Here is a 26,361-nt window from a genome sequence, read left to right as displayed (position 1 = left end):
TTTATGAAGGCAACAGTACGAAGTCTAATGATGTTCACAGATTGTGACATTGCAGTCAATTACCCTTCTACTGCTGGAGAACTAACTTTTTTTAAATGTATTTCAAAAAAGAATCACCCTTCTCCTCCCCACTGTGGAAGTGAGAAAAAGGTTGTTTTTTATGCTCATTCATCTTCATTTCAGTTAAGAATGCTCTAGGACTGCCAACTTTACTAAATTTTGTGGGATTCTGGTAAGGAGAGAATGACAGAAGAATTAGAAATCAATCCAAGGCCACCAAAATGCATTAACAAGATCCAGAAAGAATAGGGTTTTAGTTAGACTTGTTTTGTAGGGTTTATTTGGAAGAGGACCTCGTAGGTTAAAGTAGAGAAACTCAACTCAAATTCCTTCTTGCTAGTTAGAAAGATAATTTCATATATAGACTTTAGCACTACCAACAGGAAAGGGACTGGAAAGCTTCAGAAAACATGAATTAAGGATAGTCAATCGTAAAAGCAAAATTTCTCAGCTCTTGCGGGTTTGTGATAAAACCTTAACACTATTTCAACTTAGAGGATTTGTATTTAGTTTCCTTCCTTTCCCTTCTTCCTCCCCCCGAACCCTTTAAAAAAAAAAGACTTAATAGAAAGTTATAAAATATGAATACTCTTTCCTGGAGAAAGTAGTCATTTGTGTCCAGGGAAGGGTAAAATGGTTTGGATAAAATAAGAACCAACCCAAACCACCACACATTCTTGAATTGATGCTTCAGAATATTTAACAAAGTCTTCTTCTTTCATTTTCTTGGGCTTTTGCATTTTCTAATTTAGTTGTGCCCAAGACCGGGAGCACTAAAACACACCAAGCAAGACTCCATTAGTGGTGAGATGGACGGACAGATCTGGATCATGACACCTCCATCTCATGTGCTAGCTATTCATTTCCTGCCCTTGAGGATTCATTGTCATGTCCAGTCTTGGGGGCTTCATCCACAATTCAAGTTTTAAACACTGAGACTTTTTTCCATTATGTCTCTATACCACAAGCTGAAATTGATTTAGTTATAAAAGGTTTTTATGATATTCTGAGTATTTTTTCATGAACATCAATAATTTCAAAAAAATTCTCAATTGTTTCATACTGTCTCACTCTCTTTTTAACTCTTTTAAACATTAAGTTTTATTCTTCATTTTAAATTAACTAAATGCCTCTAGCACAGGGGTCTAAAACACACGGCCCACGGAGTTATTTCCTGCGGCCTGCCATAGGCGCCGACTCCGTTGTTGCTCCGGGACTGGAGCACCCACGGGAAAAAATTAGTGGGTGCTCTGCACCCACCAGCAGCCAAGCTCCCCTCCTCCTCCCCCCCCCGAGTGCACCACATCCCTGCTCCTCCCCCTACCTTCCAGCGCTTCCTGCCCAGCCGCCGCCAAACAGCTGTTTGCACGCTCCGGGAGGGAGGAGGGAGAAGCAGGAACGTGACGCGCTCAGGGGAGGAGGCGGGGAAGAGGCGCAGCCAGGCGGGGGTTTGGGGAAGGGGTTGCAATAGGGCATCTATACAACCTGCTGCGTAGCAATTTTAACCAGGGTTGAGCACACAATCCATTCCAGATGGGCCAATAGTCCAGTTCAGGTTACTTTCCTCTCTAGGCTGTAAACAGTCAAAGTTCCAGATGGCCTCTGAAATCCAGTTATCCTCCACCCTCGAGCAGTCCCTAAAGGCCATTTCAGATTGTCCCAGAAATCCAGGGCAGAATTTTCCCTACTTCAATCTACATGAAGAAACAGGCTAGGAGAGTGCTCTACCTCTTAACCCTAATGCAATGCTTAGCCAACATGCTTCCCGCAGGACAGTCAAAGGTAAATCCCAGCCTGGAGATTTGCAGGTTTCCCTGAAAGAGATTCGAGCTGCTCCCCTGCCTATCCATCTTTGCCATTCTGCATAGACATTTGCTGGTACACCCCCGCCTCCAGGAGGACTGTCCCCTTCTCCTTGGTGGTTCTGCTGCCAATGGAAAAACCCTTCTTGGGGTAATTTTCATGTGAAGCGCCAGGCCCTCTTGGGGAATGCTTCCTCCTTCTGGATCAGTATTTAAGATTCCTTTAGCAAATGTACTGCTCTGATCTGTACTCTCGGTCATATTGGCTCAGCTCCCCGGGAGTTTCGGGTCGGGTTACTGCAAGCATGGCCAGCTTTAGGCCAATTCAACCAATTCCCCTGAATTGGGCCCCGCCCCTAAGAGGGCCCCGCGCCCAAGCCCTAGTACAGCGTACTGGCAAGAGCCGGTGCGCTGTACCGGGGTGGCCCGGCTTCCCCAGGGGGCAATTTAAAGGGCCTGGGGCTGGAGCCCCAGGCCCTTTAAATTGCCACCAGAGCCCCGCTGCTGGAGCCCTGGGGTAGGGCTGCAGGGCTCTGGGGGCTATTTAACAGGTCCGGGGCTCCGGCTGCTTCTACCGCCCTGGCCCTTTAAATAGCCGCTGGAGCCCCGCCGCTTCCCCAGGGTTCCCGCGGCTATTTAAAGGGCTGGGGCGGTAGAAGCAGGGGAGCCCTGGGCCCTTTAAATAGCCCCCGAGCCCCAGGTTGCTGCTGCTACCCTGGTGGGGGAGGGAGGAGGAGGGGGCACTCACCATACAGGGTGGCTTGTACCCCCTGTACCTGCACCCTCTGCCCTGCCCGCAGCCAGTTCCTGTCTCCGGCCAGCCCCGCACCCCCTGCCCTTGCCCTGCCTGCAGCCAGACCCTACCTCCAGTCAGCCCCTGCCCTGCCTCCAGCCAGCCCCATGTCCACTGGTGCCCTGCACTTCCCAGGGCAGTAACTCTGCACACCTGCTTCAATGAGGGGGGCAGGGAGCAGCTGGGACCCACCCATGTGCACACCCTAGGGTGACCAGACAGCAAGTGTGAACAATTGGGACATGGGTGGGGGATAATAGGATCCTATATAAGAAAAAGACCCAAAAATTGCGACTGCCCCTATAAAATCGGGACATCTAGTCACCCTAGCACACCCCCAGGGAGTGGCGGGGACCCACACATGTGAAACGGGGCTCATTTCTAGTTCAGGCCCATCTTTTTAAAAAAGAACTTTAGGTAGGGTTAACATACATCCGTATTTTCCCAGACATGTCCAGCTTTTTGGTTCTTAAATCGCCACCCAGGAGGAAAATACGGCTGTATGGTAACTCTATTGGTACAAAAAAATACATACTATGGCACATCCCTTAAATCAGAACTTTTTATAGGGAACCGGTTGCTAAGAAATGAAAGGCTTTTTTTTACATTTTTTTTTTGTCATCCCTGCCAGGGCCCCACTGAAGATGTTCGAATTGGGCCCCGCACTTCCTAAAGCCGGCCCTGACTGCAAGAGCGATAGTAGCTCCGAAGGAGAGAAAGAAATAGGGAGTAAAAGTCAGAGGAATACAGTTAAATTAAAAACATCTATTCTCTAATCCCGGGGATGCAACAGGGGGAAGAGAAAAGCTGAAACGGCTGAACATTCACCTACAGCACAATCCTAGCAGGAGTTGTCTGTAGGCAAATTGCATCTCATATTCATTGTCACCGCCTAGCTGTAAAAGCAGCAAAGAGTCCTGTGGCACCTTATAGACTAACAGACATATTGGAGCATGAGCTCCATCCGATGAGGTGGGTGTTCGCCCACGGGAGCTCATGCTCCAATACGTCTGTTAGTCTATAAGGTGCCACAGGACTCTTTGCTGCTTTTACAGATCCAGACTAACACAGCTACCCCTCTGATACTTGACTGCCTAGCTGAAATCTTAATCCAGGCACAGCAGTGAGGGAAAGATTCAAAAGGAACATAAACGACGCAGGGATTTTACCAGGGCTTCTAACCTTCCTTCACAGCCCTTAAGACTGGTTGATGCAAAACGCTGCCAGCTAAGTGGCCAAAAATGATTATCATCAAAATTAGCACTGACTTTTCGCATTACAGTTTTAAAAAGTTAATACATTGACTTAATAGCATACTATATTACTCTTCATTTTTTACTATACTTTTGTATCGTTGTATGAAAAGGTTTCAGTGATGTGGCCCTCGGGCCAATGTACTAGTCCTCATGTGGCCCTTGTGGTGATTTCAGTTTGAGATCCCTGCACTAGCACTTATTCTGGCCACTTTATATTTCTTTAGGCCTCACACAATAGTCACACCGAGAAAGGGATGGCTGGAAATACCAGGAAACAGAAGGAAAAACAGACCCAGGGTAGGGCCTGGGGAAAACCCTCTTTTATCACATCAGTAATACAAAGATTCAGGTCAAGGGCCAAACCCCACACCAGGTACAGACCATTGTCAGTTCAGAGAAGGACAATAAAACCCATCCCACTTGAGTTCTTCCCTAGGTTTTCCTTAGGGAGGTGTGAAGAATTTCTCCCATTCACCAGACTTTCAATTCCACCACCCCACCCCCCCGGTACAATGAGTCCCCAAGATGAAATCTGGCCAGTCTTTCCACTCACTAAGTGGATGAGCAACCTGTGGCCTAAGCATCACCTAGGGAAGCCTCACTGTTCCTCCTCTCTTCTGAGCAGGTTATAGCTCTCTGGCCTGTAGAATCCAATTTTCTCCAGGGTTACAAAAAAATGATCCTTTCCTTTAACAAGGCCCCCAACTTTCTAAAGGCTGCTTTCTCCCCTTTATCAGTATTTCCCCTCCTGATTATTCCATCCAGGTGAAGGAGTCTCCTTCTATCCATGACATTTCTAACAGGAGCCAAATGCATCCCATCTGTGCAAGCTTGGCCATTAACCCCTTTGAGTCCTAGCCCTGTGTGGGCTTTGGAGACCCCATTACAAAAATTAGTTTCTTAATTAAACAATATAAGGAACACTGGTCTAGATTGAGAACAGCTTTTAGGCGCCTAGAAAAATCGCTGGGATTCGCAAAGCCTGAGTTCAGTGCCTAGGCGCCGAATATTATGAATGGAGAGAGAGAAATGCCTCAGAATGGGATTCACAAAAGCCAGTACAATAGGTGGCACCTCCCCTAAACAAGCCAATGGGAGTTATGTGTGTGGTCCTACCCTTCCAGGCTCCAGTAAGCACCTCTCTCCTCTTGGAATTTTCAGCTGCAAACCCTCTCTTGGTGTTAGGTGCCTATGCCATTTTTAGCAAGCAGCTAATCCTTCTCTCTCGCCTGATGATTCTTTCATTATTTATCCACAGCAGAACAGCTTCAACATTGGGCCAGAAACAAAGAGACAGCAAGCATGAGAATAAATCCATAACTTGGTGGTCAGAGCACTCACCTGGGAGGTGGAAGACCCAGAATCTAGTCCCCTGGCTCTCTGGGTGGTGAGTGAAGCTTCCCCTTGGGGAGGCTAGCCTCCTGCCTCACCTCTTCCGGCCAAGGCCACACCCCCGTGGCCTGGGATCAGAGCTTGGTCAGGGCAACGGAGGAGGGAGAGACCTTGGCCCCCAATGGGACCGTGGCAGAGCTCTCGACCCTGGCAGAAGCTCCAAGCCCTGAGCCCCTCACCCATTCCTCTCCTTCCCCTACAGCCCCACCCCTTCCCCATGGCCCTGCCCCCACTCCTTCCCCCACATACCCTGCCCCCCACTCACTCCTTTCTGCTCCTCCCCCGCCTCAGCTGGTAGACCGGAAAAGCTCTGTGCCCATACTGAGGATGTGGTAGGGAGCAAGAGCTCCTCCAACCCCGGCACTGTAGTGGGGGGAGATTTTTCAAGGGGCCCCCAATTGGCCAGGCCCCTGGGCCCAGGCCCTATGGGCCCTTGTGGTAGTCCGCCTCTGCCCAGCTGCCCCCGGCAGTACAAGGTTTGGAGAGGCTTAGCCGCCCCCAGCCTCCATTATGCTCTGCCCAGGCCTGGCTCCAAAGATTTTTAAAATTATTTAGCCACAGTGGAACAGCCTCAACAGGAGAGACTGAGGGAGCCCCCGACATCAATATATCCTACAGCCCAGTGTTTAGAGCACTCACCTGAGAGGTGATAGATCCCTGTTTAAATCTCCCCCTAACCCTCCCAGGCAAAGGAGGAGGAACTTGAGTCAGAAGTCTCCTACATCACAGGTGAGTAGCCCTACCACCAGAATAGAAGTTTGGAGGGAGTTCCTCCCACACTGGCATTTTGTGTAAGCTTCTATATAGGGGCCCAATCTGGCAGGCAAGCTCTAAGGCTGCTTAACAAATCAAACCCCGCAGGTGACTTAGGCCTATCTTCCCCTTGTTTATGCATCATTCAGTGCTGGAGCCCAGGCTCTAGGACCTTGCAAGGTGGGAGGGTCCCAGAGCTCGGGCTGCAACACAAACCCAAAAGTCTACACTGCAATTAACAAGCCCCAGAGCTGGAGCCCCACAAGCCCAAGTCAGCTGGCACAGGCCCGTCACAAGTTTTTAATTGCAGTGTAGAAATACCCGAAGAAATGGGCTAAGTGATAGAATCTCAGAACACATCATCACAACTGAAGGCAGCAAGGTGAGAGATGCAGATGCAGCAGCAGCAAAGCACCCTGTTGTCCAACAAATCCTAGAGCTGTGAGTACTAATACCTGGGCTAGGTGATCGTGGCCCTGTAGGACCAGACTGGACCGGAGCAAGGACAAAGTAGAGTGGCAGAAGCAGTGGTGACAGTGGTGAGCAACAGTGGAGGCATTGCTTGTCCAACCCTTCCCCTTCCAGGATGGAGGTTAACCCCCTGGAACACACCCCTGGACTCTGGCAAGCCAGGAGTGGGGTACAGCATAGGGAAAGAGAGTGGCATGTTAAAAGGATATTCTCACAAGGTGATAAACTGAGGCAAAGCTCTACTGCCCAAAATTTGTGGGGCAGGTGTTTTACTTATTGTTTGAATACTTGAGTCATTGTTGCAATGTTCTCCCAAATTACTGCTGTGTCCCATCTCCTCTTAATAAGAGTTTTATTTTGTTATACACTGACTCAATGCTTAGTGAGAAAGTTTTGCCTCTCAGGTGTGCCCCAGGGTGATGGTTAGTTTTCCCAGATTTTGAGCAACTCTCCCCACTATGCCCCACAGCAAATGATGTCCCTGGAGAAGAGCCACAAGAACAATTAAAGGATTGGAAAACAGGCTTTAAGTTTATAGTGATACACTAAATAGATTGAACTCCTTAAGTCTACCAAAGAGAAGGTTAAGGAGTGATTTGATCACAGTCCATAAGTACTACATGGGGAACAAATATTTGATCATAGGCTCTTCAGTCTAGCAGGAAAAGGTATAAAAAGATTCAATGGCTGGAAGTGGAAGCTAGACAAATTTAGACTGGAATAAGGCTTTTAAAAAAACAACACACACACACACACACACACCAGTGAGAGTAATTAACCACTGAAGCAATTTACTAAGGGTTGTGGCAGATTCTCCATCACTGGCAACTTTTAGGGAATTATTTTGGGGATGTCCTATAGCCTGTGTTATACAGGAAGTGACTAGAGGATCATAGTAATCCCTTCTGGCCTTGGAGTCTATGAATCTATGACATCTGGTTACAGTTGCCAGGGCTGTCAGCCAAACCAATTGCTAGAATTCAAAGAACCTATACAGCCTTCCCTTTGCTAATATCATTTTACTCTCCTATTTGAAGATACTGCTTACAATGTAGGGAAAGGTTTACAGTCAAGAATTTGCAAGCCTGCAATTAATTTGCAATAGGAGATCATCTAGTTTTCTAGTCCCAAAAGCTTGTAAAATAAAACAATAGTTATTCAGAGCTGGTATTATTCCAGACAGGAGTGAAAAGTGAAGGCAACATTCTGTAGTTTTATAAAGATGTTTTTTGATCCTACTAACTACCTTCAGCTAAAAGAACAATTTCCAAATAAGCACATATTACAGTTAAGTAAAAAAAATAAATAAAGATACTGCACATCTACATGAGACTCCCCTGAATTCTCTTTATTAAACCTTGGGATCTCAAGTAGATAAAGCTCTACCATGCCAAATCCATAATTAAGGTTTCTGATCCTTCTCTACTTTGGGGAAATTATCTTGGGCAAATTATGGCTCCTTTAGGAGAAACTTTAATTTTACCAGTGCTTTTTAGAAAAGTTTGTCTTAAATTATATTTTAAAATGGCTCTTTCTTTTGTCCCTCCATGCTAAAGAGACGCTCCCATCAAGTACGGGAAATTTTGAACACCTGCTGGCCTCTCTGCAAACAATTCTCAATACTGCAAAAGTTGTAAATTTGGGATATTTCTGGTTAATCTTTTAGAAGAACTTATCTCTAAATTTATGCTGCACTCTTTAAAAAAAATGTTTTTCTTGGTTTCAGGGGGGGGGAAAAATCTACCCACAATACACAGGCAGACTCATTTTCAAGAAATGTGCAGAAAAAAAACAGGTAATCTAATTTTCAGATTTTAAAGGAGTTTACTTTGTGTAGAGTGGCTTCCTTGGTTCCAGACTATAAATTACTAAACTGATACTGAATTCTAAAAAAAATAAGATACACTACAATGTGGATTTTTCACATTGCACAGTTAGCTATATGTAATGTATATACAACTCTAGGTTGCTGGTGGGAATCTATTCAATGTCAGAACTACAATATTTAGAGACACATTCCAAAAGACTATTGTTCAATGAGGTGACAGCTTCAATCCAGTCTCTAGTGGCTAGATGGCTCCTCCTTTAAAAAAAAGCCATGTTTCTAAGGATAATGAGTTGGGTGAAGTCTAGAAAGAGTGCCTGTGCTCCTTTGTATTCTTGATTGGAGAAAGGCCCTTCCAAATTAATATGTAAGGAACTGAGCAGATTAGTTTGATCGGACCTCCATGACTGAGAGCCTGCAAATGAAAATACCCTGTGTAGAATTTCTTCTGGTTTTTGTAATCTACAGCTTCCTCATTGACCCTGAGTATCACAGAGAGTCAAACTACTTGTCAGCCAATGCAGAGAGATCAAGGACTGAATGGGCATAAAGGTTCACTTAGAGTTTCCACTGGTAACATTGGGAAATGTGTTCTGAAATTGCCTGTACAGACTCAGCATATGAGTGTATTTTGGTCAGACCATCTGCTTACTCAGGCTGTGAACCCTTTTCCAAGATTTGTACTACAGAACATCTTGATTTTTCAGATCAGCACCATAATTTTGGAAGGCTGCCTACACAAGTCAGACATGTTTTATCATTTTTTAAAAAAGCATACTCACTCATGAATGGGAAGCCCACCATCACAGCTGTTGTTCTCTTTTCCAGTATTGAATATAGTTATTTGAATTATATTTAATGGAACATTTTCCAGATTGGAAACAGCATGCAATAGTCTATACAGGCAATTTCAGAACACATTTCCCAATGGCTTCAGTGCAAACTCTAGGTAGACAAGACTCAGGCATTATTACTACCATGTTTGATACAACCTTGCTCAGAATAGATGGAGGTAGAAATGTCAAGTCCTGTCTAGTGTCCATCTATAGAATAAGATTCCAGGAATGTCACTCTGAAGCCTAGAATATCTGTTGAGTCAGTGGGAGGTGACGGAAACACCTACAAGCATGGCTGAGAGCTCTTTTTGTTCAGAATATCAGGTTCAATTTTCACCAGGATTTGCTGTCTTTTAACATCCAATTTTTAAGTTCTACCATTTGACTGACTTATGAATTACACCCACGCAGTGTAGTTACAGTAAGGTATGTATCTATGCCATGCCAAGAGTCCTAGGACCACTGTGATATCAGAGGTAATTCAATCAACACCACCCTTACAGGACAACTAATCTGCATGCAACAATTCCATTGCTTGTACAAGTGAGACTGCACAGATGGTGGATTATCTGGCCCAACTCCCAGTTCTTCAAAACCACCCACACAATACAACCAGCACTCACAATAAACAGAAGCATAAAGAGCCCCTCACTGCAGCACACACCCTTCATTCACAGCCACCACAAAACAAAGTCTCCCAGCACAACACAAATATTCGCCCACCCTCACTCATCTTTACCATAGAGCCATAAACCTGAGTATCAAAGCCACAGGTCTTCGCTAGTATTACTGTAAGCTCTTTGGGGCAGGGACTATCTTTTTGTCCTGTGTTTGTAAGACACAGAGCATAATGGGGTCCTGGTCCATGACGGGGGCGCTATGACTAATAATAGTAATAAATCACTTTCCACCTGTGAAGCTGGACCCATTTGGTATTACAGATTCTAATATTGCCAGTGTTAGGGTGACCAGATGTCCCAATTTTATAGGGACAATCCCGATGTTGGGGTCTTTTTCTTATATAGGCTCCGATTACTCCCCACCCCCGTCCCGATTTCTCACACTTGCTGTCTGGTCACCCTAGCCAGTGTAGATGCAGCCACAGACTGCAGGATATGGTGAAGGAATTGTGCACATGAACGGCTGGTCTACACCATACAGAGGAGTTTTGCCTTGAGAATCCTTCAGCATGAACTTTCCATTGTTTGGCGCCATCCCATGCAGTGGAAACACCAAATTTCCCCTAACGCGTTGCACTTTATGTAGCTCCCAGGAGTTGCCCTTAAGTGAACCATCTAGTAAAAGATATTATTTGTTAGGAGGCTAGAGTTCTGCCTCATATGAAGCAGCAAGATGACACACCAGTGATCATAAACACTTTTATCCAAGGGTAAAATTCAAAATAAAATGCCTAACTGGTACATTTGGAAAACAGTATCCAAATTATGCTGCATTATCTTGACACTTAGCAATTATGTAACTTTTTATCTTTAAAACATTTTACAGCCATTGATGTGGACACAGTGGTGAAATGAGGACAGACATGCATGGAATTAAGTGTCAGGCTGCAACTTTTATTAAACTTTAAACACAGGAGAGGGGCTCTACCTACCCATTATACATACTGTCCTATACCAGGCATTGAATTGGTTCCAGTGTGGGGGTTACAGGGCTCCTTACCATATAACCCATAACTAGCACAAGGGTTACAGAGCTCCTTACCATATAACCCATAATAGCTTCTTACCATACAACCCTATTCTCAGCCTACCCCCCAGAATTCAGCTCTCTCTGAGTCCTAGCACCTTCCTCCTTCTGAGGGAGTCAGAGGATGCAGAAGGGTGGGGAGCTCATACCAGGAAGGCCAAAAGGTCTGACGTCAGTGCATTAAGGCCACAAGGCCCATCACCAAAATACCAGGTCTGGGAACTCTTCACTTTATTCTCTTAACAACACTAGAAACTGGCCAGAAGTTGCAACAAATAAACAACTCCACCCCAGTACCTCAGTCAGGTACTAAGTGCATTCGTACTCAACCCACTGTGGCTTGAAGGCTTTGTCAGGAAGGCAAAAATCTCCCTGGTCCTCTGCCAATTGGCCCATGGGAGAAAACATTCCTTCCTGACTCCCTAAACAGGTGATCCACTAGACTTGCAGCATCTATTAGGCTGGGTTCCCATTCCTAGTTTGGGTGGGTAGGGTGGGCTGCGGAAGTGCAGCTGAAAGAGGCTCCACATGGCCACCATGCTGGGGTAAATCCTGGGAGCTGGGGAATGCTGGTCCCTCTCCCCAAGCTGGCCAGTGGGTGCTAGAGGGAGAAGCTACCTACTCCTTCTCCAAGAGGGAGAAGCTACCTACTGACCCTGGGCAAGAGCCTCCCTCCCTTACTGCTAGGACTACCCCCTTTCCCCGCTGGCCCCATCAAGTTTCCCCACCCCTTAATGTAGGTGGGTGGCATTTTACTAATCCTCATAGCACCACTGTGAGATATGAGCTCCATTCTGAAGATGGGAAATGGAGACAGAAACTAAGTGACTTACCCAGGGCCAGACAAAGACAGGATGTCAAAATCAAAATTAGAAATCAGGAGTTCCTGGATCCCAGCCCTGTGATCAGACCAGTGAATTACTCCTCTGTGCACACATATCCATAATGCACACAGTGGAGGTATTGGAATATATTCCAGTGGAGATATTGCTCTGAGAGCAATGTGCATGCATGTATTTTGGGGTTTTTTACAAATTGATTTATAGCAATGGTGAAAGTTTCATGGAGACAAACTCACAGTTGAGTAAGTATGAAAGGTACAAGCCACCGGCTGGAAAGTCTTTTGGTGTTTAATAATCCCTGGCTTGAATGTACTTGGCTGAGGGTGCTGGTCATATCTGAAAACAGAAAAGTCTGACACAAGAATATGCTCAGAAGACTATTCTGACTCTAAACAGTGTAGACAAAGAAGCCACTGGTCAATACCAACCGAGCTAATGAGTAGCCAACAGGTAACACTAACTGAGCAGTTGAAGAGCCAGTGGGTGACATCAGCTAACAAATCTGTACAGATTGTACCCACTGGACAGATTAGTTTTGTAGAGTGCTGTGTTCACTTTTCTGGTAATCAACAGCAACCGTGCAGAACTGGTTAAAAATCAGAGCACATATCATACTGCTCTGATTTCTAATCCTAAAGGTGAACTACCACCGATATGATGAAAGCCACCTAGTGCTAAGGCTCAGTTCTTAACCCAGCTAATAAGATGATCTCCTGCTCTTCTGCACTGCTTAGTAGCATGGGCCTGTCTCCACGTCTCATTGAGTTGGCTACAATCTTACCTTTTAGCTTCTTATTTTGGCTTTAACTGCAGTTTACTGATCTGATACATCTTTGAGGTTGAATTCAAGATTAAAATAATCTATGAGCATTTTAATTATCCTTGGCCACCCACATGCAGTTAGCTCTGAATAACTCTATACATATGCTATGATGCAATATAAATATCTTCATTCTTCATGCATTTCAGTTTTTCCAGATTCTAACCTTTAAAAACACACACACACACACGTAGAGCTGGGACCAGGGACGTCATTTTTCACAAGAAGCATTCATTTCATTTCCTATACAGTAGGAATCACTACTGAGCAAGCATTCCTCCATCATTATTTTTCCTCTTAATACAGCTGCTGGATTTAAAACAAAAATGCAACTTCTCTAGCCACAAAAATCCAACAAAAAGCAATCGAATCCTCAAGAGTATTTTGTTACATAGACTTAAAATTCAGTATTAACAGTAAAAGATCAGATCTGGCAAATCAGCAAACAAGGCATCCAATGTAAATTTGAGACCTCAAATCCCATGTCTAATGTACTGCACACATTATCGGTGATTGTCAGTTGCTGTGCCACTTACCTGTTGGAAGTTCCCAGTAGTAAGGGTACATGTTTCATACAGCTTTGGATGGTTCTGGTATTCTGAAACCGTGAAAGAAGAGGCATTGTCAGAGAATCTTGCTGGTCAATGGAGACATACTGTAGGTTATAGAGAAGAACAGAAGCTATTCCACAATAGACACTCATAATTCCTCAATGTTATGGCCCACAACAACCCTTATCACAGATACAGATGTGAACACAATAATGTCTTATAATGTTTCCACTTAAATGAGCAGAAAATTTTACCACATTTGAAGCTATTGCCTTCAATGAAATAATGGATCACTATGAAAGGGATTGTTCTAAAAATGAAATTATTGGCCTGCCACATTTCGTGTACCTGTTGAAATTGACCACTCTCCCACCACCCCTCAAGGTAGAAAAAAAAGCATCTTCCATGGTGACTTTTAAAAACAAGTTTAAAGTTGATGCAGTGAGCTCATTACATTTAGCTATTTGTTTTGGACACAACACAACATTTTTCTGAATCATGAGGGTCTCATTTAAATTGTCTTTTTACTTCATGATCTATTATGTTGTATTTCATTATGCTGCAAACTTAAAAGAAAAACTGTTATACAGGGAATCTGATGCTTTCTATGTACAATATCTGATTTGGATGTATTGTGGTAAACAGAATGAGAGTGGCTAGACGTGTCTGTGAGCTCCATTAGATTTTTCATTCCAAAGTATTCAAAGTTGTTGGGTTTTTTTAAAACTGTTTGGCACATTTCAAGAAGTGCATAGTGGGACAAATTCATCATTCTGAGTACACCTCCACTTATTTTAAAGAAGTTATATCCAGCATGGATTTGTACATCTGGAGGAAGAACACACTGACTCAAGCCCCTCCCAAAAGCCTGAAATTTTCTTCTGTGTCCAATGTCATCCCAGACAAGTGGGCTACTTCCCCTACCAGCAAGTACAGACCAGAATAATAATAGGGAGCATTCAGCTACTTCCACAGCAGAATTCCCGCCTTCATGTTGGAAAGGCGTTCCTGTCAAGTCAGTGAACAACAAAGCTACAAACTTAGGTGCAGAACCTTAGGGATATAACAGCAATCACAGTGGTCCTGTCTGCAAATCTTGGGGGATTATGGCAGCATGTTTAAAACTAGTACTACAGAGGATATTCCCATAGATTCAGTGTCAGTCTTTTCTTAAAAACTGACCAACTTCAAAGGGGATAAAATTGCTAATAGTTATACTAATCAGCAGCACTTTATATGATGCTCAGATCAACACCAAAGGCTTTAAACACACACACAAGTTCCCTAATCATATCCCACTATTGGTGACTAATTCACCTCTTCTGAATCCCAGAAAGTTCAGCACTGCAAAGCCTCTTAACCAATCCTTATCTTCCAATTCCATGCCTCCCCTAATGAACCTAGTTGCCCCACTGAACTGACCAAGGGACTATAGTATCACCTGTAAAAGCACACTATTTTCAAGAAAGTCCTCATTCTCTTATCCAACAGGCTATCTGAAATTGAAACCATCCCTTTATTTTGTGTTGTCAGCCTGTGGTTGTTCAGAGAAAGGTAGAATATAGTGGGGGAAAATCACAGGTATGTAACAATCTTATATGACTGCCTTGCAATGCTGTTGATTCATGCATTAAAAGCTCTACCTTCTCCATTATTTTTTTTTAATTTACAGTATTTTATAATCCAAAAAGAAAAGGTTTCATTCCCCTACAAATGAACTCCATTAAACCACGTGCAACCCCATTAAAGTCAAATGGGTTGCAACGAATCTGGTCCTTCATTTATCAAACATTTTCTAATAAGGTTTCCCTGTAGATGTTTTATCACTTTCAAATGGCTGCAGTTAAGAATATGGCTAGAACCTGAGCAAATCAATCTTGGACCTCTTTCCTCTGACTGTGAATTTTACCAAATGTATATAAAATAGAGATTACGAATACAGATACATTTAAAATGTGCAGCTCTGTACTGAAAAATAATATACCTGATGAGATAAACTCTCCTTTATTTCAAAACATGATTTTCTTTACTGCAACTGTAAAAGCTGTGTCTTCATGTGTCCATTGTTGAGCTGCAATAAAAACAACAAAATTGAATATGAAATACCACACTGAAATTCATATAATAGAATTTGAAAACTGCCTATTAGGTCATCTAGTCCATCTCCTGCCAGTACAGGATTATAAAACAAACAAGAAAGAAAGAAAAAGAAGCCAAGCCCGGAGAGTTTTTCAGTGCTTTTAGTAGAAAGTAAACTTTTTCACTGTAACCATGATGCATTTGTAAGTATGTCAGTGTTCATTACTACATTTATTTTAAAAAAACATGAGTTACCCTCTGTCATCAATTTAAATAATTTCTTAAGTTGTAATGCTGTTTACCCTATTTGACAATGAAGAGTTACATTTTTATTATAATCATGGTGCAAAATTGAAAACAAGCCCATAGTTCAGGGGAATTCAATAACCTTGGGGGTGATAAAGGAAGATAAAGCTTTTAACTCTAGGTAGCCTATTCATATCCCCTTCTCCCCCCAATAGTGACCAAATGTCATTATCATCTAATGATTCTTCAGTGCCTTCAGTTAAATGAGTTGTTGGTCTTAGGTAGGGTGACCAGATGTCCCGATTTTATAGCGACAGTCCCGATTTTGGGATCTTTTTCTTATAAAGGCTCCTATTACCCCCAACCCCCACCCCCGTCCCGATTTTTCACATTTGCTCTCTGGTCACCCTAGTCTTAGGCCAGTTCCAATTGGAGACATGTCCATTCCAAAAAAACATTACCATGACTGCTACAGATTGTCATCCTTTTTGGCAGTCTCAGAAGAGTTGCCAGGAACTGCATAGACCTGGAGACTAAACTAGTCTCATCACATGAATCAGGAACACTGGTGAAAGTATGAAGAGAAGCTTGCATTGCCTCTGCTCTATGGATAAGCTGCTTGAAAAGCTGCTAGTTTGGCGGAAGTGTTCTGTAAATTTTCTGTTCTCTATTTTTGGGGAGGGGACAGATTATGTAGTTGTATCATGATGAGTATGACACTTTTTCTATTCCATTAGTATTTCGGGAGGATATTAAACAGCAGCTACTAAAGTTAAACATTTTTAAATCAGCAAGTCCAGCTAACCTGGATCCAAGAGTTTTAAAAGAGTTGACTGAGGAGCTCTCTGGACCATTAATGTTGATTTTTCAATGTCTCAGAACATTGTTGAAGTTCCAGAAGAAAGCTACAGTTGTGCTAATATTTTTAAAAGATAAACAGGATGATCTGGGTAATTACAGGCCTGTCAGTCTGACAGCAAACCAAGGCAAGATAACAGAACAGATAATATAGAACTCTATTAATAAAGAATTACATGATGGTAATATAGTTAATGCCAATGCAGTTACCCATTTAAAAAAAATAACATGTAGAGCTGGAACCAGGGAAGTCATTTTTCATAAGAAACATTCCTTTCGTTTCATGTACAGTAGGAATCACTACTGAGCAGGCTTTTCTCCATCATTAGTTTTCCTCTTAATACATCTGCTGGATTAAAAACAAAAATACAACTTCTCTAACCATGACAATCCAACTTTACTGAAGTCAGTAGAGCTACATGATGATCTTGGCCCATTGTTTTTATTCTATTTATACTGGCATTATTGCTGCTGCTCCTCTGTTACTATTATTTATTGCTTATATAGCCCAATAAATGTGCATGATGTTTTACAGACTGAGAAAGATGCAGTCCCTGGTCCCAAAGAATTTATATTTTATGTTAAGACAGCAATAGTGGGAAAATATGACAGAACAGAAACGGGTTGAAATAGGATGAGGATGTTATCATGCAGTCTCCTGGGGAAGTTAGTAAATGTGTCTAAAAGGTAATAAGGCAGCTTTTTGTTTGCTGGATTTTTTTCTACTACTGTTTGTAAATTAATAATGTAGCCAACTGTAGAGATGAACAGAAAAATATATTCATTGCACACGGTAGCATTAATGCAGCTTTAAAGGTGAGGAATCGAGCACTCAAAATCAATAAATGCAACAAGAAAGTTAAAAGCTCAACAATAAGTCTGTGCTTTTGTGCTTATGCTTTAACATATGATCCTTCTTTATGTTGTTATAAATTATTTCTCAATTAATACAATCTCTAATATACTGCAAAGTGCAATATCTTCTACAGCCCTATATATAATCAGTTACAGAATCTGTAAGCTTCAGTGAAATCTACAGACTTATATTCTACACTATTGTCTGAAAGTTATGTGCTAGATTCTTAGATGGTGGAAATCTGTACAGCTCCATTAAAGTCCATGGAGCTTCAATGATTTATCCCTGTCACAGGGCTGATACACCCCATCACCCCATGGGGGCCGGGGAAAGGTGAATCACAGCCCTGCGGTCAAGTCTGAAGGGCTGCACCACATCTCGGGGCAGTGCGGCCTACAGGCCAGAGTCAGTACTACAACCCTTGCTATCAGGACAGTGCAGCCTACCAGCCAGAGTCAGTGATAGGGCCCTTGCTCTCAGAACAGTGTGGCCTAGCGGCCAGAGTCCATAATACTGGTCAGTGGGGCCACCACCCCGGGGTGAGTGGTGGCCACGTTAGGGGGACCTGGATCTGCCCTCTCCACCTGGTCCCAACTCAGGGCCCTATCAGTGACAGAGTTGCCTCCACCAGCTTGACAGGGCTCCAACCAAAACACGCCAAGCCTTACTCTGGTTCTGTAACCGTTTCCCTGCAAAACTTCCTTGGGTTACTGAGGGGTGTTGGCATCCAACTCCGACAAGCTGGCCTCCGCATCTTGGAGTGCAGGCGTTTTTCCCCTCAGGAGCTTGCAATACACCTCCTTTCCCACCAGTAGTCATCCCAGACTGAGCTGCTCTGCTGGCTTTTATATCCTACTTCCAGCTGGTACATGCCCAGCAGAGCCGGTGCGGGCGAGGCCTCCTCAGCTAAGAGAGAGCCTGTACCAATGTGGGGCTGATACAACCCGTTACAATCCCCCTCTGATTAGTTCACTAAGTGGTCAGACTATAGTATCAGAGTTGTATCCAGTAAAGAGAAGCCAAATAGCCCATCTAGTTTAGCCTGTCCTACTTTTCTTAAAGATAAATCCTGACCCAAATCTAGAGCTGTATAAAGGAGGGAAAAGAACCTGTTCACCCATGTAGCAGCAGAGAAGGATTCTCTAGCATTCTGCTGAGTGTGAGAATGGGGACCAAGATGGTGCACCTGAGGATGCACTAGGGCCTCTAAGTTAGCATCAAACTCATATCTGGCATAAAATAATATTCAAGAAATTCCCATTCACTTCAATAGAGACAGAATTTCAGCCCATCTCTATGTTATCAGAAAGTTCCCCTCACCATGTCTGTCCACATTTTGATGAAGGAAAGACTGAGCATTAGAAGATATGCTGGTAAAATTGTCTGAGTCCTATCTACACTATAAATTCCATTGCTGCTACTCCTAATCGAACTGCATTGGTGGGGAATTGTGGCTATAAACTTCACTAGTGTGGACTAGGCTAAAGGGAGTCAGTGGCAGAGCCAGAATAATTAAAATTGAGATGTTTCTGGTTTCTACTCCTGTGCTCAGACCACTAAGTCATGCTTCCCTTTCAGGATAGGTTTTCAGCATTCCACTAGTAGCAATGTAAATCCTCACTGATTCTCTCCAGAATCAGAACAACCTGGATAATATTCAGGAGCAGACAGCTTATCATATCAGTGTGACACCCCAAATTTTAATTAGCCTGTGGGAGATATACAACAAGACCATGAGAATGATATTGCTGGTCTATCAGCATTTAGCACCACAGTGACATGTGTCCTTGAAAACATACATATTTTAGAGATATGATCCCATGCTCGCACAATACATTTCTCATAGTGAGACTACATTTTCCAGTGTCCTCTGCCCCCACTATGTTCTAGTGGTCCTGATTATCATCTAATCTATTTACTTCTCCACTTGTAGCAGTTCGAGAGCTCCACATCACATTTCAAAAAAATAAAAACTGCATGCACAGGACTAGTTTATAACAGCAAGCCCTCTGCAAATAAGATTCACATCCAGTATTTCTAGCTCACCCCAGCTGGAACTTATTTGCCAGAGTTTGAATTTCTGGCAAGCAGCTCACTGAATCTGAAAAGAAAAATACCATACACAAAACACACACTTCCACAAAACACAAAGCTTAATTTTGTCAGTAGTGCCAATCAGCAGAACTGATCTGAATATCTTATCTATAGTATATAGGTTGGTTCTGTGTTTATGGGATAAAAATGTTACTGAGATTTTCCAGATGTACCAGTACAGGCTAGTGCTTGCTCAGAGCCTCACCACACAAACACTCAGGCTGAGCTGCTGCCAGCATCTCTCTCTCTCTCTCTCTCTCAATCTGTTCCTATTTTCATGGGGTCTGCCCTCTGGCTTCACTCTTTTTTTCAGCACTTTTTGTCAATCCAAAATATGTAGACGCTAAGTTAAATCACTCATTTTGTTTATGTGGCTACAAGTTCAGAATCCTTGCCGAAAAAATGTTCTTGGCTTTGGACACAGCAGGCTCTGAGATACCTCCATCTGTTTTAAATATGCCACAAATTGTAGTATGGAAACCACTGCGCTCCACTGGTAGCCAATTTGCTGAATAAACCTATATTAAAAAAAATACAAGGGTGATTCAACTGCAGACTGGTTTTTTTTTGTATTTTTATATCATTTCGTTTTGTAGGAATTCAGTCCTTTAATGGAAGGGGTTTAAATATTTGTTGTGACTTAGGCCTGGTCTACACTAGGAAATTAGGTCACTATAACTACACCACTCAGAGGGTGTGTGAAAAATCCATACCCCAGACCAATGCAGTTAAACAGACCTAACCCGCCCCCCAATCCCAGCATAGGCAGTGCTAGATTGATGGGAGAATTCTCCTGTCAACCTAGCTACCGCCATTTTAGATTTGTGAATTGGTGTAATAGAATTGGGTAGCAGAATAATGTTCCAGGCAAGAGGGTCTCTGGAGCATTGTATCTTTTTTAATCTGTTTATACAGTGCCTAGCACAGTGGGACCCTGATAATTTATTGGATACAGGAAGTGCAATATAAATAATAATAAATTCAATTTGTTGATGGTCTTTTAAATTCTACTATTGCTTGAAAAAGTGATTTGCTAGAACTTGGGCAAGTTGTTATCTCCTCTTTATGCCTCTCTTGCCCCTCCCACTCTGTCTGTTTTGTCTCTTTATGTTGTAAGATCCTGAGGACAGGGATTTTCTCTTACTATGCAGGCATAGAGTACCTATCACAATAGGGCCCCGATCTCAGTCGGGACCTGAAGACACTAATGTAAATAAATAAATCCTGAATATGGTATCCATGTTTTTCATTTTGGCCAGGGATGTGCCTTAAAGACAGCACCTTGAGGGCAGCATCCCAGGAAAATATAATCCTACACACTTGTATGAGAGTTATACCTCAGAAGAGACTAGCTGAAGGATATTAGAGGAAAGAATGCAGTGTCTGTTTCTACTCAATTTTACAGATAAACTGACCTAAGCACAAGGAGGTCAAGGGACTTTTCAAAGTTGCATAGTAGTACTAGGTCTGGAATCCAGGCTTTGCCTGGCTCTCAATCGATTGTTGTAGCCACCATATTGTAACTGAATCATAACAATCACATTTCTAAACAAGTATATAAAACAAGTTATTCACAGTATTTCAAAACATACCACAAGCAGTTCCCTGGGCTAAGGGGTTACGTTGCAAACTGAGAGTCAGATTCCCCACTGCATTGGGTTAACATCCCCACTGATTCTGAGGACCTCTTGGTCCTACATGCAACTTAGTTGCTGTGAAATGGGCCTGGCTTTATAGCCAGCTGAAAAACTCAATGTAGCCAGTTAAATTGGTTTTCCAGCTCCAGTGGTGCAAAGCATTCAGATTAGGGGAGGATTTGTCCCTCAGTCAAGTAACATATCTTGGCTCCTGTAGTTAGGAGTTGCTCTTTTGTGACTTTAGAGCATAAGCCCCCTACTACAGTGTGTGCTTGATATCTAAGTTTCAAAGGGCCATTAGAACATGACCTGCAGGTACTTGTGCTCCTAGTTTCCTGACTCCCAGTTGCAGCAACTATATGGGTTGGGACAGCAGCTGCACTTTTACCCTGAGACCTTAGAGGATATTAATGGCAACATCATCTAGCAATGGTGGTTCCATGGCTATTCTCAGGGAAATTCCATAACTTAATACCAGGAAGGTTTTAATGTGGGGGGAAGGTGAGAGATAGTTATGCCATACTCCCAAGTCTCTCTGCTTCCAATTTAAAGAGGAGAGGGGAGGCAAAATTGAGATAGTGTTTCCACATACCAGTAGGTTTTTGGCATATCCCCTCCTCTTCATCATTGTATACAGAACAGTACAAAACAACCCTCAATCAATATTTTTATTGCCACTAATTAACATTTCTCAAACCACAAAATATTCTTCAAAATTATTTTTAAACTGCATTGTTGTTTTCATTTCCTCACTTATGGCTGCTCCCCTGCAGCTATCATCTGCTTCAGTTGCCACTGAAATAAATCATTGCTTCAGTTTGGCAAAGTCAAATGACTCTGGCAGTTTGATCTGGGTTGTGGCTGAACTTGTGGTGTTTACTGATGTGGCCTTCTAAGGAGTATGGAACCTTCAAATTATTATTATTATTTTTTTTTTTTTTTACTACAAGTTGAATTTTGCAGTGAATTATTAGTGCTCCATAAAATCAGGAGTTCTTATATGCACTAGCATTATATGTAAAAAAGGCAACTCAGAGCCAAATCCTGGCTTCTTTGCCACAGGTCAGGGTGAGAGATCCATGGGCCCTCCCTTCCACTTCCATGTCAACGCAGAGGGAAGCTGAAAGCCCAGTGTTTATATATCCTGATCACACAATGCAGGGAAATCATAGGCCCGAGAGCGAGAGCAGGGCAAAATTCTCCTTCTTGCCAGATAAGTGTACCCAAGCTCTATTTCAGATGAGCCATCTCCAGAGATGAGCGAGTTCAATCTCCACATAAACCCCATTCAGTCTTTGGAGTCTCAGCAAAGACTGTCAACTAATGCTACTTGTGATCAGGACAACTACTCCACTACAGACTGGACCAACGCCACAAATTCATTATGCAGAGCCCACCAACCCACAGGGCGTAGCACTTTGAAATTGCTGCTGGTCTGGATTCTGAGGATACGGTTGAAAGGTTTAAGATTCCATTATCAATTCACTGAGCTACCCAGTCCCTCTCCCCACTCTTAATCATACCGATGGTCACACTGCCTCGCTATGCTGCTCCATAAGGAAAATCACATGGTAGGGTGCCTAATCTCTCTGCAAGTGAAAAAGGCATTCCTGGAGCTCTTTTGGGGGGCAAAGACCATCTGTGAGCTCTTGCACTGATTTCCCAGCCCAAAAATAAAACAGCCAAACAGCCCTCAGTCAATTGTGTTCTCCTTTCTCCAGGGACACCTTTACAGGAACTTACACGAAAGCCAAAACAGAACAAAACAGCAGTAGCAAAAGAAAGGCATCAACTGCCTCCCCAGGCATACAGACCTACAGGTAAAGCTGCAACTCACACTTAGCTGCTTCCCCTGTGCTGTCTCCCAGGCAACCTTTTATATTTCCAGTGCTCCCTCTGGCAGGTCAGGGTTAATTGGCTGCTGCATTAACCCTTTAAGGTCTGAGCTAGGGAGCACTCTTGAACCTGTCACACCATCTTTTTTGTTATGTAGGTATACTACAGTGGCTAGCACAATTTGGCTCTAGTCCCTGACTATGCTTTTAGGCAATTCTGCAATAAAAATAAATAAATAAGACTGTTATAGTTGAATATCAGGGTAGTAACTCAGGATACCAGACTGATCACACTAGAGGCTCAGGTATTTTCACACCATTTTCTGCTGCCTAGATATAATGATTGGCACCCTATAAACACTTAAGACAGACTCTTTCCTTTATTCTGATCCTTCTTTATCATCATTTAAAATCTCAGTCCATTCCCAACAAAGCAGTTACATGTGTTGCACTGAATCTGCCTTCAGGGCAAGTAAACAGCTTTTTAAATACCTTGTATATGCTTGGGGGTGGAGGGAGGATCACATTTATTTTTAATTTTTAACCAGCATATAAAAATTAAAATAATAAGTTTTTTCTACAGAGGACATATTAAATTAATATGAATTAACAAAGCAAAATTGTACATTCCTAGATTTAGTGTCATGAAAAAACTGCAATTATTCATTAGTCAAATATTTCTAAACCAAACAGTGAAGCTGGACAGTCTATCTAACCTTTACTTCAGTGAAATGGCATTCCTGTGAATTCATAGTTTCCTCTGCGTGTCCTGGTATCAATACTGCATTGTTCTCTTGCCTGCAGCAACCCCTGCTGTTAAAAACAAGACTGAAATTGCCAATTACTTCTGCCCAAAAGCTGCTCTAAAGCTAAGCACTAACTAATAGCTCAGTAGTTCAAGGTTACCCTAATCTCATTACTAAGTGTATTTTCTTTCTTCAACAGTTTTTTCAGTGAGAAATCTGCATTAAAAACTGAACTGATTCCAGTCACCAGAGAACTGAGATACAGATGCTGTTTAAGTGTCCTAACATTCCACCCAGAGCTGGGCTAATGCCAAAATTCAGAGCTAGAGCCATTTTGCCATCTCCGCCTCCCCCTCCCCCCACAAAAAAAATAGAACTCAGCCGTATTCAGAGAAGAGGCCATTAAAGGAATAAAGGCCAGCTGGAAAAAATGGATCCAGATTCTGAGTATAGGAGTGTATGGCTGGGTTTTGGTTCAGTTTCACCTTTAATTCCACCCATGCTGAGACTTTGAAACTAGGTTTACAAAGTAGTTTTTATGGTCTGAAGTAAACTGACATGGCACAGAAAATGGATATCTATTTGTTTTGTGTTAGCTGGGCTAAAAGCTTAAACAAAAAATCATGTACTATGTTTTATTAGGAGATTGTTTTGATGCAGCACTGGGTTACAGCTTCTGTTCCCAGATTTTATAGAAACTGACATCAGATTTAGCACTGCCACTGCTCCCTGGTTTTTAAAAAAAGGTATTCTATATTTTTCTGTGACTAAGGTCACTGCATGTCATTGGGCTCCACAAAGCATATTGGAATCAAGTCCAGCCCAAAACTGACTTCTGAGCAGACTGTTTTTCTTAAGTCATGATCTATTTCTGTCTTTTATACCCACATGGATTAGAGTATATTTTAGAATGGAAGCATATATCCACGGTTTGGTAAATTATGCCCCCAAAATAATACAAGAAATCTACAGATGATTTGGCAGACTTTCTCTGAATTCCATGGAATTCCACCAAAACTGGGTATACTGGAGCAAATTCATCCCTGGAATTACACCAAGGATGAATTTGTCCCCCTGTCTGTTGCATTTTAACTTCATTAATGATAATTAAGATAATTGTTCTGGGTCACATGTATGTGATAATCCAAGGTGGGAATGAATTTAGGTCTTATTCCAAGGGGAAGATGGAAATGTAAGGTATTTCTCTGCTCTGTCTTTCTCTGTATTGCTGGAAGTGACTATTGAGGGCCTCCCTCTTATATTTTACAATATTAAGTTCTGTTCTCATAAAAGGGTTAAATAACAGCCGTTCTTGCAGGGCCGGCTCCAGGCACCAGCTTAGCAAGCAGGTGCTTGGGGAGGCCAAGGGAAAGGGGCGGTATGTCGGGCTCTTTGGCGGCAATTCGAAGGCGGGTCCCTCAGTCCCTCTTGGAGGGAAGGACCTGCCACCAAAGAAGAAAGTGGCACGGTGGAGCTACCGCCGATCGCGGCTTTTTTTTTCTTCTTTTTTTTTTCCGCAGCTTGGGGTGGCAAAAACCCTGGCGCCGGCTCTGCCTTCTTGTCTAGTCATATTCCTTTTTCATGGAAACCTCCATGCATACAGTACAATAGATATTATTTTGTTTATCATTTTTTGAACAAAGTCTATCCCAAAATGCTTTACTGAGTTATACAATAAATAAGAGCAAAAGGAGAAATTAACAGGTATATGTAAGGGAAAAAAGATATGTGTTGACTTGATATTTTAGAAGAAATAGAGGACAGATAAAGCAGAGAGGCATGGCACAGGAAAGGTGTTCCAGATAGCAGAAGCTGTACAGGAGAAGACTTTCTCATCAACATATCCAGCCAGTAGGAAGGGATAGAAAGGTGAAACAAGTGCTTCTGACTGCCTCCATATTTTTGTGTGATATGCAGCTTTGTTCTTGGCTATTGTACTATGGCCTGTTTCTCCTGCTACCAAGGTTATTTAATGATGTCATCAAAAAATTTGTCTCCTGAGATTGTCTGAGAGTCTCAAATATTACAGAACAAGAGATTTTATATTAGCAATCAATGTTCTCTATCCTCTTCCTGCCCTGTGGATATTCTCCTAAGCTTCCTTGTGCATTATGCTGAAAAGTGCATGTCCCTTGTACGTAATTAAGTAACAATGGTTAACACTGATTCTAAAGCTGGTTGGGAATTTTTCAATGAAATGTTTTTTCACTGCAAAATGCCAGTTCATCTAAGCCAAAATTTTGCAGAAAACAGTTTCAAAGAAACTTTCAACGGGAAGGTTTCTCAGGTCCAGGATGGAATTGTTGGTGTGAATGACAACCCGAGAACAGCTAATAGTCTGGATGTGGGAGATGCAGGGGTAAGTCACTGCTCTTCTTGAGTTGGTCCAGGAGTTGAACTGGGAGTGGGTGGGGGTCCCACAGCCTGGATGAGCACCCTAATCACAGAGCAAGAGAGTCTTTCCTTCTGGTACACTGAATATTTAATTATTTATACAGAGCAGTACAATTCCAGCACTTGAAATTGAAAGAGACTCAGGTAGAGCAAGGACTTGAACCTGGGTCTCCCATATACAAGGTGAGTAGCCTAACCACTTATTGTGGGGTGAGGCTCTCCCTTGCTGTCTATTTATTTAGGGGGAGAAAAAAACCTTCAGATGGTCTCAGATTCATTCAGCGTCAAAATAAAAGCAAATTCCCAAACCTCAACATTTTTCACAAAACAAAATTCTTGTCTTCTGGCCAGACCTACTGATTGGTCTGATTGTGATTCTTAGACATCTTAATGGATTGAAATTCTATTTGCCTCCTATTATAAAGTGTTGCCAAAAAAAAAAAGCATGTAAATTGAAATGCACTAGGAAGTTTCAAGACTTTTTCTCCTCTTTCTTATAAAAGACAGC

The 26,361-nt window shown here is 42.7% G+C and overlaps 1 long non-coding RNA gene across 2 annotated transcripts in view; it reads right to left on the bottom strand.

Annotated features, from left to right (window-relative positions):
- LOC123370107 overlaps positions 1-26,361 on the bottom strand; it is a 172,127-nt gene that overhangs the window by 115,550 nt on the left and 30,216 nt on the right. Inside the window, exons 1-4 of one of the 2 annotated variants that reach the window (XR_006579277.1) lie at positions 23,430-23,566; positions 15,093-15,179; positions 13,094-13,155; positions 11,974-12,073 (exon numbers count right to left, since the gene is read on the bottom strand). This is a non-coding gene — a long non-coding RNA (uncharacterized LOC123370107). Of the gene's footprint in view, positions 1-11,973; positions 12,074-13,093; positions 13,156-15,092; positions 15,180-23,429; positions 23,567-26,361 lie in introns of those variants that run through there. The other variant, XR_006579276.1, reaches the window with a different exon arrangement.

The sequence above is a fragment of the Mauremys mutica genome, chromosome 4, assembly GCF_020497125.1.
Source record: "Mauremys mutica isolate MM-2020 ecotype Southern chromosome 4, ASM2049712v1, whole genome shotgun sequence".
NCBI classification, from domain to species: Eukaryota; Metazoa; Chordata; order Testudines; family Geoemydidae; genus Mauremys; species Mauremys mutica.
This window is presented reverse-complemented; position numbering and strand designations above follow the sequence as displayed.